At 40.0% G+C, this 15322-nt stretch overlaps 1 long non-coding RNA gene across 6 annotated transcripts in view; it reads left to right on the forward strand.

Moving 5' to 3' along the window:
* Positions 1 to 15322, forward strand: part of LOC147268429 (uncharacterized) — a 172319-nt gene that overhangs the window by 77720 nt on the left and 79277 nt on the right. The gene's annotated exons all lie outside the window — the stretch shown is intronic.

The following is a 15322-nucleotide window of genomic DNA, read 5'->3' on the forward strand; positions in this document are numbered from 1 at the left end:
CATTCTCACTCTGTCGCTGAACAAAGATTTTCACAATATACGGAGGAGGTGAGTCAGAGTCGCCCGCTACGAGAATAACACGCTGCTCTCCTGTTGAATGGTTTCATCTTTCCTTGTCTTTAGACGATGCAAATCTTAATTACCAAGCTTCTCTCGTGCATTCACTTCATTATTGCCTGCATGATTCTTTTCATTTGTCTTACAACTGCCTCCTGTTTATACACACCTACCTTCTATATGTTCTCCAAAATAATTTTGGATTTTATTTTCAGACAGCCTCTTCATTTTACCTGCTTAACTTATAACTTACCTACCTTGTCCTTTCAAGCTCCCAGAGACTTGGGTTCAGCTTTTCAATATTTCTCTGTAATTAGTCAAGCTTAAAAATAGTATAACTTGATTTATTTTTGTAAAAGTTTCAGATTTTTCCCCTTCAGTTATCAGTTGTGCTTCGTGTTTTCCTTTCCTATTAATGTTATATTCATCTCTGCAGGACAGGATAGCATTGATATGACTGATGTGTTGTCCTGATGCGATGTGGGTTGATGTGAATTTTCCCCCTGTGCGCTTGTCTCATAACTAATGCTGCTGCTTCATGCGTCACTCTGATTCTGTAACAGTCCATGCATGATCAACCTCTGCTAAGTTTGCCTGGAATTTTATCCCTGCGCGTGCACAACTGTGCCTTTTTTTCTTTTGTTTTGTTTTTTGGATTACTTGAAGTTGACCCCCACTCGTTAACAAATAAGATGCCAATGGAGTTCTTTGAAGTTTCTGGAAATTTCCATGCTGCTTGGCAGACAAATGAATTATTCTCCACCTCTCAGTAGTACGTGTCATGTCTCAGCGATTCAGCCATCCTCCACAGATGGTTGCACCACTGACCACGTCCTCTTCAAATGGCATCTGGTAGCTTCTCAAATGTCCCTCACTGCATTTCTCCACACATCACCGACTGTACGAGTGTACAAGCCACAAAGTGTCTTCTCAAAACTGAGCCCGATGACAAGATGTGCGCTAACGGTGCTATTTAAGCTTCCAACTGGATTTCCACATTTGTTTAATTGCTGGAGGAGAGCTGGCAAGTTGATGCACGTATAGTACATTGAGGTATCAAAGGAAGTCAATAGCTGAAGCACAGTATGTGAGGCGGTCTGCTGACTATCATATATGCTCGGGTTTTGTCTTCAGTTTGATGTGCTATTGCAGATTTGGGAAGTGTGATTGCGTCGCAGACAGTAGCTCTTTATGTTTTTATCAGCAGAACAAAAACATGCTTGAGTGTGCAAATTTGAGCCTGAAGTATCAAGAAGACTACAATGAGAACACTTTCAACCACAGTGTAAGTCCTCAGTGAGGGGTGTGGGGTTGAGGGGGGGGACCTATTTTCTGCCAAAATTCAACCCACACCCTCTGTGCAGCTCTCTGAATCTCAGGCTATGTATCGATTTGATACCGCCACAGCTCTGACCTCATTGCGGTGATCAAGCTTTCCAGATTTAAAACTGTGAAATTCAAACTGAGAGGCTTCCATGCCCTATTAGAGTGATTTCATGCAACATAAAATCTGTGTGTCTTCTTAGTAACTACATCCTGGTCAATGTACATCTAAATTAATAGTATGGCAAAATCTTCTGTTACTTGAGGAACTGAAAATGGATATCACATTAAACCCTATGCACTGCGAGTCTCTTCATTGCTGCCAAGTTCAGATCATGGAGGAAAATAGAAGCATTCATCACACATGTTTTTCACAATTTCAGCCCTTTTCTGCTCCTATTCGCACTCCCTTATAGAAAAATATGCTGACGTTTCTGTAGCAAGCAGTGATAGTATGTATTTATCCTGATTACAGTCACAGAGGCTGACTCACAAGAAGCAGTCATTTCCAGTCCATTTCTTCCCTCTGCTCAGTGCATTTTCTCATCCTGCCTTGGTTTTGAGGGCCACCTACCTGCTCACAGTCCTCAGTACCCTCAGCTTTGTTCTCTTTCAGGCTCAGTCTGGTCACACTGTGCCTCCCCTAATTTTTTCAACGAAATAGATCCGTCCAGTAGCCTGCAAGACTGTGCTTTATGCACCTCTACTGCCAAGACCCAGTGACTGCTAAAAGCTCTTTAGGCTTTTTTGTATTTGAGGTTACTCCAAAGACATTGGAGGTTGGGTGGGCGGTGAAGTGGGGGGGCACAGCAAAGGGTGGGTCAAAGAGCAGGTTTAAAGAGTCATTTGTCGACATAAACTGGATGTATTGACACAAATGAAGTTGAAATTAGTTTGCTTCCAAGCACAACATCTAAATATATCTGAGTTGATGTGTTTAGGAGTTGATTATGATACCTGCAGTTGCACTCTGGGTGTTGATGACTCTTTAACTCAAATACTTGTGTAAGTCCTGATGCCTTAAAATGATGTTAATGACTTCATTAAAAAAAAAAAAAGACAAGGCTCGTGCATTTTTTGTTTTTCCACAACACATTTTAATTAGAAACACTCTGTAATTCTTTATGAAGAGACATATATCTTCAGCAGTATGACTTATAATGAATTTCAGCACAGTTTTATTGCAAAACAGACACTGGATAAAATCTGGAACAGGAAAGTGCACAACCAAAATACAAATTTAAACATTCCGGTTTGTGTTTTCACTTAAATGAACATATTTCTGTGGGCATTACAGTAAATCCAAAAGCTGATTCTGGTTTCACTGTGTTAGCATTAAATTATTTCAAATCTGGGGCATATTCATTCCAGCCCTGCCATCCTTAATTAAGGAATAATTAATTTTCTAAATGGTTGGTGCAGATGTTACAAAGTGGAACTTCATAAAATGAGGGTGATCATTTTATGAGGTTCATCATTAAATATCCAGAGTAAAGGGTCACCCCTATGAAACTTGTCATTATTAGGAGTTATTTCAACCCGCAGCTTTATTGTCCGCAGCTCCTTCTCAAACAATGTTCAAGCCCTTGCATTCTTCTGCTTGTCTATTCCAGCTGCTTGTCCTGTTAAGTCCCATTATTTTAAGACACACCATAAACTTGTCTGTAGAGGCTAAAATAAAGAAGTGATGTGTAGGTATGTCACACCGACATTGGGCCAAGCAAGGGGCAGCTGTCACGAGTTTCTGTCTTTCTGAAACATGATCAAGAGTATAAAGTGTAAATATCACCAACAAAACATCCTCACCGGTAATACAAACACACACACACACACTCACACTCAGCTGATGTTTCAATTAAAAAGTATCAATGTACAAAACCAGCTCTATCTGCGTGAAACATGATGACTCACTTTATTAGTCTGTAAACTCCACTCCTAAAGTACCAATGCAGAATATGTTGTTTTTATTTTTCACAGCATTTGAAATGATGTTCAGACTTGACCATGCATGTTTTTGGCCTTTCCGTTACATATTCCTTTACAGTTGTCAAAACAGGCCATTTTTTTTTTTTGTGCAAAAATTAAAATCATAAAAAGAGAGGTATGACAGACGTCCCTCTCCTGTGGTTTTTACCGCATGCCAGTCCTCCCCACTGCTACAACTTTCTTGCCCCGACAGTAAAACCAGTGAACTTTGCCATTGGCTGCAACCATAAATCTGTCACACTTAAGCAAATATGCCTTCAGGTATCATTTTCTCGCTGCAGCTCTCTAAGTATTGATGGTCCTTATTTCGAACGCGGAGCTTCTCGCAGCTATTTTTTTCATTTGTCATGGTATATTTGACTATAATATTTGTACAAATTATATTCTGCATCGGATTTTTTGTTTGTTTTGTTTTGTTTTGGTGTCGCGATATCTCAAAATTGTATGAGATGTTAAGGTATTTCGTTATGTAATACGGTACAACTGTCGTGTGTTTGTAGATGAGGTAGAGTCATGAGCATGAAGCGCTAAAGCTTGCGTAATGAGAATAATGCCTGCTGCCTATGTGGTCACTGGTTGACTTGCATGTAAGATGACCCCGCGGCCATGTTGTGCTTCGTTGGCTGCAGGTTTAACTGCTGTACGTCATGTCTTATGGGAAGAGTTGGCCAAGGACAAATAGCTGTTCCATTTAGGACGACCACAAACATTGCAATATTTAAATTACTGTATAAACTGCTTTGTACTCATTGTTACTATGGTATTTTATCATATCTTGTTGAGATGCTTGTAAAAAACACAGTTTTGGTCTGTATTCAAAGCTTGTTTTGTGTGTTAGGATTTTGTTGTGTAATTTATTGTAAATATGAAATATATGATTATATATAAAAAGTACATATAGTGGATTATTATTTTCATTTATTTATTTATTTATTTTGCATTTGATGTATTTTTAGGTACTGAACCAAAAGACAACTGCACATAAATGGATCATTAAGGATATGAAATGTAAATAATTTTGTTTTAAATGATTGTATGTGCGAATTATCTAGAGGTCAAAGAAATGTATTTGTACATTTTATAATGCGTTTCAGCCCATCTATTGAGGTCAGCAAACTAACAAATTGTATGAGCTCGTTAATTCATAAAGTGCAGAAAGGTTCATTGTATTTTGTATTGTAAAAAATCTGATGAAGGTAAAAAAAAAAAAAAAAAGTTATAAAAATTAGGAAAAGTAGTTGAAGTATTGTTGTACGTTGAATATCAAAATGTGGGAAGTTTTTTACAGTTGGAAAGTGCTAAATGTTTATTAATCAATATTTTCATTTGTAGTCCACTGATATGAAAGGGAAATGTTTTGTCAGTGATTTATCATTGTGGGTTTTTTACAGAGCGTTTTGGATTTGACCGGTAACAAAAACCTCAGTTCATCCACACCTGTACAGACATGAATGCATCCGTTCAATGCAGTCATTATCGAAAAAGTTAATCAAAACTGAAATAAATACATTATTTAAAACAAAAATCAGTCATATGTATCATCAGGCATATTTTTGGGGGGGATTAGTCACGCATGAACCAAGATCACGACTCATAAAATCCACCAGTTTTCTTACCTTTGCTGACCCTCTTATGGAGTCGCTGGCTGTCAGCAAATCCTTTTGTCACCACTGATGGATGCTCTTATCACACTCTGGTTACAGGGTACATTCCAGCCTTGATTTAAGGTTCTGTAAAAGAACATACTGTAGTGGCATAACATTGCACAACATGCTTGTACATGTTCTCCCTCATTTGCTGCTGCCTTGTCTCTCCTATTACACGTCGTCCCTGGACTAAATATGTCAGGTGAAGCACAGTGGCGGCTCCGTGTTCTCAGGATTCCTTGGCCTATATGCCAACTGGCTCCTTGCAGCTGGCTCCTTGCAGCTGGCTTTCATCTGTTTCTTGGGCTCTGTCTTCTACTTCACACTCCTCCTCCTTTGGCTCCCTGTTGTCTCCTATCATTTAATTTTCCATCCGTATCTACTTTTTCTTTTACGTTCTAGTCAGTCCTGTGAGGCTGCCGCCTCAAGCAATGTGTTCTGTCTTTCTGCTACCCTGATCTGTTGATCAATATTATTACACCAATAACAGCAACAGGTAGTGAGTATTATTTAGAAGTAATTATGAACCATTCTCTGGTTTTTTAGTTTGCATCATTAAACAAGCCACATGTAATTGCAGTGTTTTTACCGCAAAAATATTAAATTATTTTGACTTGAACTGCAAAGGTTCAATTTTTCGAGGGAACGGTGCAGACTACCGCTCTCCTGTTCAGGCGTCTATAACCGCACTTGTTTTATCTGGGTTATTTTAATAGTGCCCCAATCAGAAAGACATTTTTTCTTATCAACTGCTGATAATGTTCGGAGCTTGAGGGAGAGGAAAGGTAATGCCCCCAATCCTTCTTAGAGGTGGGTAGCTGATGAGGTCACACCATGTGTCTGACTTACTGCTCCGCTAACTTTGCTATGCAGATAAACGCTGGTCAGACCTCATCCCACTGCAACAGGTATAAATCAGGAGATATTTTTGTAAGGTGCTTAATGGTTGCAAAGGAGTTCAAAAAAAGAAAACGTTTGCTATGTTTCCATGATTGGGTTCACGCTGAGGACTGAGTTGATTAGCTTTCAGGGAGTGTTTTCACTAAACATGATCTTAAAACTATGACAAAGATGACCCTTTCTCCGCAGCCCTGTCACAGTGACTTTGACCTATGATCGCAAAATCTTGTCAGTTCATTCTGACCCACTCACATTTAGTGGATGTTTGTATTGAATCTGAAGGCATTTCCTCAAGGTGCTCCTGAGATTTTCCTGAGAGAATCATGGGATGGATAACCTGAAACCTACATAAGAATATTTATATCTGACATGGTGTCAACATGATGCATCACCAGATGTCATTGGATTGATTATAAATAGAATTTCCTGTTCACTCTGACGTGACAAATGTCATGACTTCACATTTTAATCTTTTTAGTGAATCTTTTCCTTCATCCTTCCATCTGTTCATTTGAATATTTTTTGTGTGCAATCCTTATATTTCCAAAAACGATACGATTCCATTAGTATGAAATGTTATTAGGAAATACTGTATGAACCTTATTGGGGAGATATGACAATCTTCTAGGTTTGCACATAGAAGGATACGTCAGCCCTGCATGCTATTAGTTTGAATAAATGGTGTGAAATGATGCGGCAAAAGCAGAAATGTCTCGTGATAAGATGCATGTCATACAGCATTTGGTGTGTACCAGGCTGATCTCACTCAAGTTGTTGTGCGTATGCTGCTCAGATTAGCCTGAACCTGACCTCTGAACCGAGACGCTCATGTAAATAAAGCCCAAACATTAAACCGTCGAGGTGGCAGATGCAGCTAAACTTCTTACTTTACCTCCACAGGAGCTGAATGCTTGCTATTCATATTTCTCTGACTCGAAAGTAGTATTCATCTTGTCCTCGTCATAGACTCAACAGCGTGGAAAACTTAATTTTAGCTGAATTATATTTTGACAGGAATCCTGTTCTAAAAATGTACTGAGACTTCGGGTCGTCTTCACAGCAAAAATCTGTCTCTTTGAATCAAGGTGAAGTAGGTTCTACCGCACGTGGTTTTGCCTCATGTGACTCATAGGAATCCAACTTATCAGTGGGACAGATATTGGTCACCACCTAAATATCATCAGTCTGAGAGCAGTCAGCCTTACAGTGTATCACCGCTGATCAAACAAGGAGAGGAGAAAATGCTGTTCAGCTGTACATTGGTTCGATGCTGGAGAGAGGACCCACTCTTGAAGCCTGAATGGAGGTTGTAACGTGAAGATAAACCACAGAAAGACCTTTCCTTGTCTCTGCTGGTTTCCCTTGCTCTGTCAGGAGGCCAGTTATAGGCTCCCAGGTGCTAAATATGACTGAATCAATTGAAGCACCCTGATGTTTTTTATGATACACATCAATATGTGAAACTTTCACCGTAGTGAGGAGAAATTGAGTTCTCTCTCTATATGTTCCACACACACTTCTGACATGCACTAAACAGATGGTTGACCAGACCTGTGTTTTACTTCGATATGAGAGATGACATTTTTCATACATATTTAATGACAAGTTAGCAGGAACGTGAAATAGTTGCATCTTGGCTTGTCGCCATGACGATAATAAGACCTGCCATTGAACTGTCAACGCAGCAAGTTGAGCTGAATTTGTTTCCAGTGGTCTCAGGGTTTAAGTTTAACACAGCCTGAATTAGGTATCACTAATGGCCACATGATGACTGCGAAGATTAAATCCAAGCTGAGTACAACACTATATGTTGTACATCATGACAGCGCTGATTAACCGGGACTCCACGTGCGTCTAAATGAATGTCAGCATGGATGTGGTTAAGCCCGTTGCGCTGGGTCAGGGGTAATTCAGTTTGACCTTAACTGACATGCTAGGAGTGTGTCCTACATTTGGGGAACATGCATTTCCCTCTGGCACCATCCATCACAAACAGAGCAACAAGGGTGTTCAAATGTCTGAGGCATTTTAGATTTCAGTTAACTTCTGCAGCTGTACACAACATGGCTCCCGTGAATGTTGTTACGGGCGGACAGTTTGATGAGTGTGATGTTATTTCATAGCGGGTCACAAGATTTCAGAATCGTGATTGGGTGAAATTATTTGGGGGTTGAGATCAGAGACCCCTCAGCGTCAGTGAGGGTTGAGGTTCCTGTGGCCTCTTTGGAATTCTGTGTTCGTCATGTGCTTCTGATATGAGAGAGTCTGGAATGTTTCTATTCTAAGCCAAGAAATAACTTTCACACCTTCATGGAAAAAAGGATTGTGTTATCTAAAATTCTCATTTATCACCTAGCTTTTTCCCCCATTTCCCTCACTGTTTTTCTCTCACTTTTCTCAGTTGCGCTCTTTCTGTCTCATCCACTGACATTCAGCTCCATTTCCCTCCCATGGTCATAAACCTAAAGCTGTTGCTGTCATGCAACACACAGGCCACTCATAAAGGCGCCACCTGTTGCTGGTGCATGCCGAGACGCTTTACTTGGAATACTGAAACTTGGCACTGCTCAGCCATTAACCCCTCCCACTCAGTATCATTTTACTGCCAAAATGTCTCAAATTAATGTTGCTCACAGAAGGTAAATACAAGGTAGAAAAGCAACACTGTATCTCTTACACTGACTAATGCAGGATAATCCTACTGAGCAGCATTCAGTTCATAGGCAGCATGATTTAATCAAGAGCATTTTGCATGAGGCAAGCGATCATGAGTGCAGGAGATATAACATCTTCTAGAATCCACAACAAGTCCAATGGATCAGAGGGCAACAATAATGACACCTTAACACTGAGATAAACCCCTAACATTTTTTTTCTCCAGTGGGAAGGGCACAATCTTTTTGCAATTCAGGGTCAGATAACTCCACTATAGCCATAAATATTTGTTGGCGCCAGCTCTCATCAGTGATGATAGAAACATGACAACTGGGAGGACATGTTAATATTCACCCCTTTTCTGACAACTTGATACTATGACGCACAATGCCTCCACACAAACACTGTACTTGTCACCTGCCCAGCATGATGCGGTAACCCTAATACCCCCCACCTCTCATCACACTTTTTTTTCCCCCTTGGACTCGTATGTATACCTATGGGCATTATTCTTTGCAAAAAATGTGTCAGATCAGCATTTATTTGTTTAAATGTTAAATATCGTTTAAATGTTAAACCTGACAGTGAGCCCGCTTTTTTTGAGTAAGTAGTCGACCTTAAACATTTTTGCAAGGGATTGAGGAGGGTATTACTTTATTTTTAATGAGTTTTATGTGCATCTTTGATGGGAAGTCAATTTCAAGAGACTTGTGGTAGCATGAGATGCCAGATGACTTATCTGTTTCTGTTGTCATGCTAACGTTTCCCACCTACCACCATTCAATATGCTAAGCTAATTAGCATTGGTCAATCGCGACCTGGAAGAAAATAAACATATTTCCCCCCAAAAATTGTTTCTTAAAGCAAATGATTCCACAGTCTGATTAATTGTTTGATAACATTCCAACAATGCAGAGCAACATACCGAGATAGAATTGAAGACTCAATTGTTCAGAGAGCACCGAGGCACTTAACCTGACTCTTCTCCTCTTTGTCCTGTGGGGTAGAATAAGTCAGAGGGTCCAAGACCCAGCTCTTCTGATTGTGTAACACTAACTGTGTTGTGTGATGTTGTATGTCTGTCAAAAAAAAAAAAAAAAAAAAAACAAGGGAGGGGGGCGACACTTCTTCTGCCACTAGATGGCAGTACCTGTGACCAAATCACAACTGACGCACTTTTGCACTTCCTATGGACTTTTCCTTAATTAAGTCTAAATTCTTGCTTGTGTTGTACGTCGCTTTGGACAAAAGCGTCTGCTAAATGAAATTGTAGAATTGTAGAATTGGTCTCCATTTGTCAATTACTCTCTACATATCTGCCTTGGGTTTCAGTAACAGCGCATTCTCTTGCCTTATTTGACCACCAGCCTTAAGGTCTAAAATACAGTACAAGTCACATCATCACTGTCCATAAGATCAGCTGGGGATATAAATGTATTGCACCAAATAGATCTCTCTGGTGACAAATAAAAACAAGAGAAACCATGCAATACTTACGTCATACCTCCTCACACCTCAGCCTTCAAGTTTTCAGAGAAACATACAACTGGGTGTTGTCTACGTAGCAATACACTTCATGTTTATGTATGATCTGCCCAAGGAGTGCATACAGTATAGTAAAAAACAAAGGACCTAGAAATGAGCCCTGGGGGGACCCCACTAATCCACAGGGACCACTACTTTGGAAGTTGAACAAAGGGAGGAGGCATCTCTCATAATTACAGAGAAGGACTTGTTTGACAAATATGAGATGAGCCCACCAATATTAACATAGCTTTTATGAAGAAGATGTGGTGGTACAGTGTATCAGAAGCAGCGCATCAGCTGCATGCAGTAAATCACAACCTTTACCACAACAGTTACAACGTTAGGGAGTGAAAAGCGAAGTGGCAAAAAAATATGGCGATTCAAAAAGACACATATTACATGGGGAAAATATTCCTAAAATCTTTGATAAAGATAGAAGCTGAAAGATGGGCTAAAAATACTCTGTAAGAGTGACATAAAGGAAGCGTGTTCAGAATGAGGGGACAATACCATTGGGAAAAGAGCAGTTACTAATTGCTAAAACATGTGGCCAAACTTTCTGAAATACAGCGTTTAAAACCAAGTGAGAGTAGGAATAATTTGCATGGAGGACAATTTAGAAAGAGCATTCAGTGCATTCCGGAGCTGACGAAGACTTTTTTGGGGAAGTTTAATGTAGAATGTGACCAGAAGTCAATACCATGGCCACTGAGTTCAGCGTCTAAGTGCTTAAATTGCTTCTGATATTCCACTATTCATTGCAAAATAACTTGAAATTCTTGACATCTCTGTGGGAACCACCTCGCTAACCGGAGGACCTATAACATTTTTTAATGTTTTGAAAAGGTTTGTGGGATTTCAAGGTCATCTCCATTGCCAGTAAAAGTTGACTGAGTTGTAGTCACTTATTTTCCAAACTCCTCACCTTGTTTGAAAGATACACAATCACCACTAAATGTATTTGAATTCAGAAATGACAAAATTGTTATTGAATCTCTCTCAACATACATATATATATATATATATATATATATATACACACACATGTATAATACAAATGTGTATGTATAAATATGTATATATTTGGCACCGTTACAGCAGCAGAAACAGAGAAGTAGCAGCATAAAAAGTACAGAGCAATAAATAGCAGAAACTATAATAAACTACAGTGAAATCTATAATACACTTCACTATCAGTAACTGCAATCAACTACGATAAATACTAGCAGGATAAGTGCTGAGCAGCGTAAGTGTTGGCTATTGCACAGTACTGTGTTAAGTATTGCACACGAAAGATTGTCCAGGGTCTGGTAGCAGTGCTTGTTGCAAAGTCTGACAGCTGCAGGTAGGAAGGACCTGCGGAATCGCTCCTTCACACTCTTAGGGTGAGGAAACCTGTCACTGAAGGAGCTCTCCAGGGCTGTCAGGGTGTTGTGCATGGGGTTAGAGTCAGTGCTCAACAGAGATGAAAGCTTGGCCATCATTCTCCTCTCTTCCACAACATCCACGGGGTCCAGGGGGCATCCCAGGACAATGCTGGCCTTCTTAATCAGTATATATGTATGTATGTATGTATGTATGTATGGGGGGGTTTAGGCATGATGTGTTCAAAAACCCTCAGACATTTTACAGCCATCATTCACTCTTCAAATAACATTATCCATCCATCCATTTTCTTCTGCTTATCCTGTTAAGGGTGGGGGCCCTGGGCAGGGTACCAGTCCATCGCAGGGCCAACACACAGAGACAGACAACCATTCACACTCACAGCCACACCTACGGTCAATTTAGAGTCTGGATTAACCTGGTCCCCTCTTGATGTCTTTGGTCTGTGGGAGGAAGCTGGAGTACCAGAGAGAACCCACACAGGAACAGGGAGAACATGGAGACTCACACAGAAAGATCCTGTGCCCGAGCTGGGACTCAAACCCGGAACCTTCTTGTTGTGATGTGACAGTGCTGACCACTGCACCACCGTGCTGCCTCAAATAACATTGTGTTTACTAAAATTCCAACTATAATTTTATTGTCCTCAGTCTCCATGGCTACTAGGGATATTGCGCTATTACTTCTCCCCTCTATTTACAGAATAGAAGTAAGTATGCTGACAGACGGATGGATAGATACAATTAAACCCTGTCTGTAATGTCATCAATGATCATTTTTTATATTCTTTTAATGCATGAAATCAGAATTTGTGAAGACAATCATGGAGTAATGACTTCATTATTTTAGAATCTCTATGGCTTGACGGTGAGTTTCACCCCTTTGTGGCTGCAACTTTGCTGTTTGTTTTGTTTTGTCTTTCATTTCTTTCCAAGTAGCATTTTCAGCCACAGCAGTCAGTCATTTCATAGAGGAAGAAGACTTGAATGCTCTTTCGTGAGATAACGTGCACAATTTGGTGAAAAAGTGAAATCTTTAGCAGCTAAAACATCCTTGTGAGGTGACAGCGATGCTCCCAAGGACAGTGAATGTTGGACTTCTTTAAACTTGGTCAGCAGAAACATAATAATGCGGCTCTGTAAATAAACAACTGTTTATCACATTAATATGTCAGAGTTGTCTTTAGAACTTGTTTCTGCTTCCCTCACATGGCCAAAAATGACACTTCATGCAGGTATAAAAAAAACAAAACAAAAAGTAAACAATTTTCGTCTCATTTTAAAGGTTATTACCATATCACAGTATGGGTCATGGCATGGTCACTGGTTGTTTATATTGTATGAACTTGCTGATTTATATGAAATGTATTTTTGAACTTGACTTTCTCACCGATAGTGTGAATGATACGTCTGTGGATGTGGGCCAGCTTGTGACTTCTCAGCATGAACTCCTAAATTTAGGAAACACTCACCCATGTTGCCTCATCCATCACACACAGACATAAGCTGGGATGAAAGCTGTTGAAGTGATAGAATGATATGGAGTTTCCTCAACCGCAGTAACCATTGGAATGTTCAATAAAAGCTAAAGTAATTGAACCTGACTATGAATTATTACTTTTATCATGAATACACTCGGCCACTTGAACCTGCTAAGTTAATATCCACAGATGAGCTCGAGGCATGCAGTGGTGTCTATACCCCGTCTGTGTGTGTGTGTGTGTGTGTGTGTGTGTGTGTGTGTGTGTGTGTGTGTGTGTGTGTGTGTGTGAGGCCAGCAGTGTTCAAAATAGTTCATGGGAACCTGATCGTCACCGGTTCGCTAGAGTGAAAACCTCTCAGATCAGATTTCAACTCAGTTAAAAAAAAAGGACAAGACCTAAAGGTTCTTTTTGGGATTATGGCACAAAATCAGGGATAACCTCATTAAAAGGAGTCACTTGAAGATTTCAGTTTCTTGAAATAAGGACGCACCCATACAAGAGAACAAACATTCTTGACTTGATATCTTGGGATGCAAAGAAACACTGTAAAGAATGTCAGATATTGCCACTAGATGGCATTGTTACACTTTCCTGTGTTTCATCTATCCCCTGAGGATAAGTCGTCATGACAGTCTGGGCTTAATACTTTAAAAACCCTACATCTGGAGCACACTGGTCAGAGTTTATAGACCTTGAGCTACAACGCAGGTTTGATACTGGCCTCCTATTGTGTTGACGCAGTTGCTGCTACCATAAAGTATTGATTGCATTATGAAATTCACTCTGATGATGAGTGGTGTTTTGGAATATGTATATTCATAAACAGAGCTCAGTTTCGTAATGGCCATCCATTTCTCTCAGACAGCAGTGGATTGAAGACAAAAGTTGATTGCATTACCAAGGGGAAACCTTTTTATTATGATTATTGTGAGACACGTTCATCAAGGGGAAACTTCTGACTTTTTGTGTGTGTCATTATTCTGATCAAGATTCTTAAATGAGTTGAATGACCACATATATTTTGTAGATGTAATGAGGGAGAGATACTGCGAATAGACATTTTTGTTCTCAATAATAAGGAGTTTATTAGAGGGGCAATAGAGGGAAAAATTTAAAAAAAAATAAGGCACAAGATATAACTTGTTGAATAAATAACAGAATCCACAAATAATTCAAATTATTGAAAAAAAAGTTGCTTTTTTTTTTTTTTTTTAGTCACCAATTGCATTCTGTGGTCACAAATAATCAAAATTGTGTGAAAAAGTTATATCTTGTGGCCACAAAATATATTCATAAAGTTACGCTTGAAGAGATGGAGTGACTACAGTTGCTGAGTGAATCAATAATGTAAGGTTGCAAACATTCCCGTTATAGCCCAGGTTGCACCAGGACTTGGCATGCTGTTATTTCAGCGGCGCCCGCATTTCAACTCTGAAGAAGTGAGTGGTTCCCACCTGGACAAACAGACCTCCTAGTGCCCCAGGTGAATGCACACTTATCATGTTTATTTAAGGGAGCACCAGGCACCCACCCTAGCCTTCGCGGGTGAGGCAGGCCTGGGAGGAGGTGGTAGCCAGTGTTTCTACATTATCTTCATCTACAGAGCCATAATTGCAATGCTGCCCATCTGCTGGTCTGATTGATGCGCCCTTTAAGTTGTCAAAAATAATCAATACAGGCAACTGGACTCACCTCTGTTAAGTGATGATGTTTCACCTCTCGTCCAAGAAGCTTCTTCAGTTGTGGAGAAGCAGCACTGAAGAAGCTTCTTGGACGAGAGGCGAAACGTCTTCCCTCGCAAGAGGTGAGTCCAGTTGCCTGTATTGATTATTTCTGAGAATCACAATGACCTGGATGACTGAGAATATACACAAATACGCCCTTGAAGTTGAACTTAGTACATAACGACATTGACCAAAGACCGGCCACTTCTTGGTCTCTGTTACGAACGTTCTCTATATAAAGATAGCAATGTGCAAGTTCATTGGCTAAAGCTAAAGGGTGAGGGCCCTTGGTGTGAAAACTTCACGTGCAGGCTGTAAACTAGCAGCGACACTTGCACTTGACCGAGCGCCAGGTTATGTCACGCTTAAATTAGGGCCCCGAGAGTTTAGTCGTTCATTCAGGTTAATGTATGCTCAAACAACAACTACAGTAGGCTGCCTCATTGAACGACCTGACAGCATCCTCTTTGACTTTTCTCAGAAAATGAATTTCCGCCAAGATTTGAATATATGGACAAATTATATGTACAGCACCAGCGCACACTGCTATATTCATCAAAGATGCGTTTCATAACATTAAGGCTTTGCATTAGTCAGCAACATTGCAATTTTGCATTTTTGGGCCAACCTCCTGT

The sequence above is a fragment of the Aulostomus chinensis genome, chromosome 3 (assembly GCF_037954235.1).
Source record: "Aulostomus chinensis isolate RoL2024-O1b breed Wild chromosome 3, RoL_Achi_v1.0, whole genome shotgun sequence".
Taxonomy (NCBI): domain Eukaryota; kingdom Metazoa; phylum Chordata; class Actinopteri; order Syngnathiformes; family Aulostomidae; genus Aulostomus; species Aulostomus chinensis.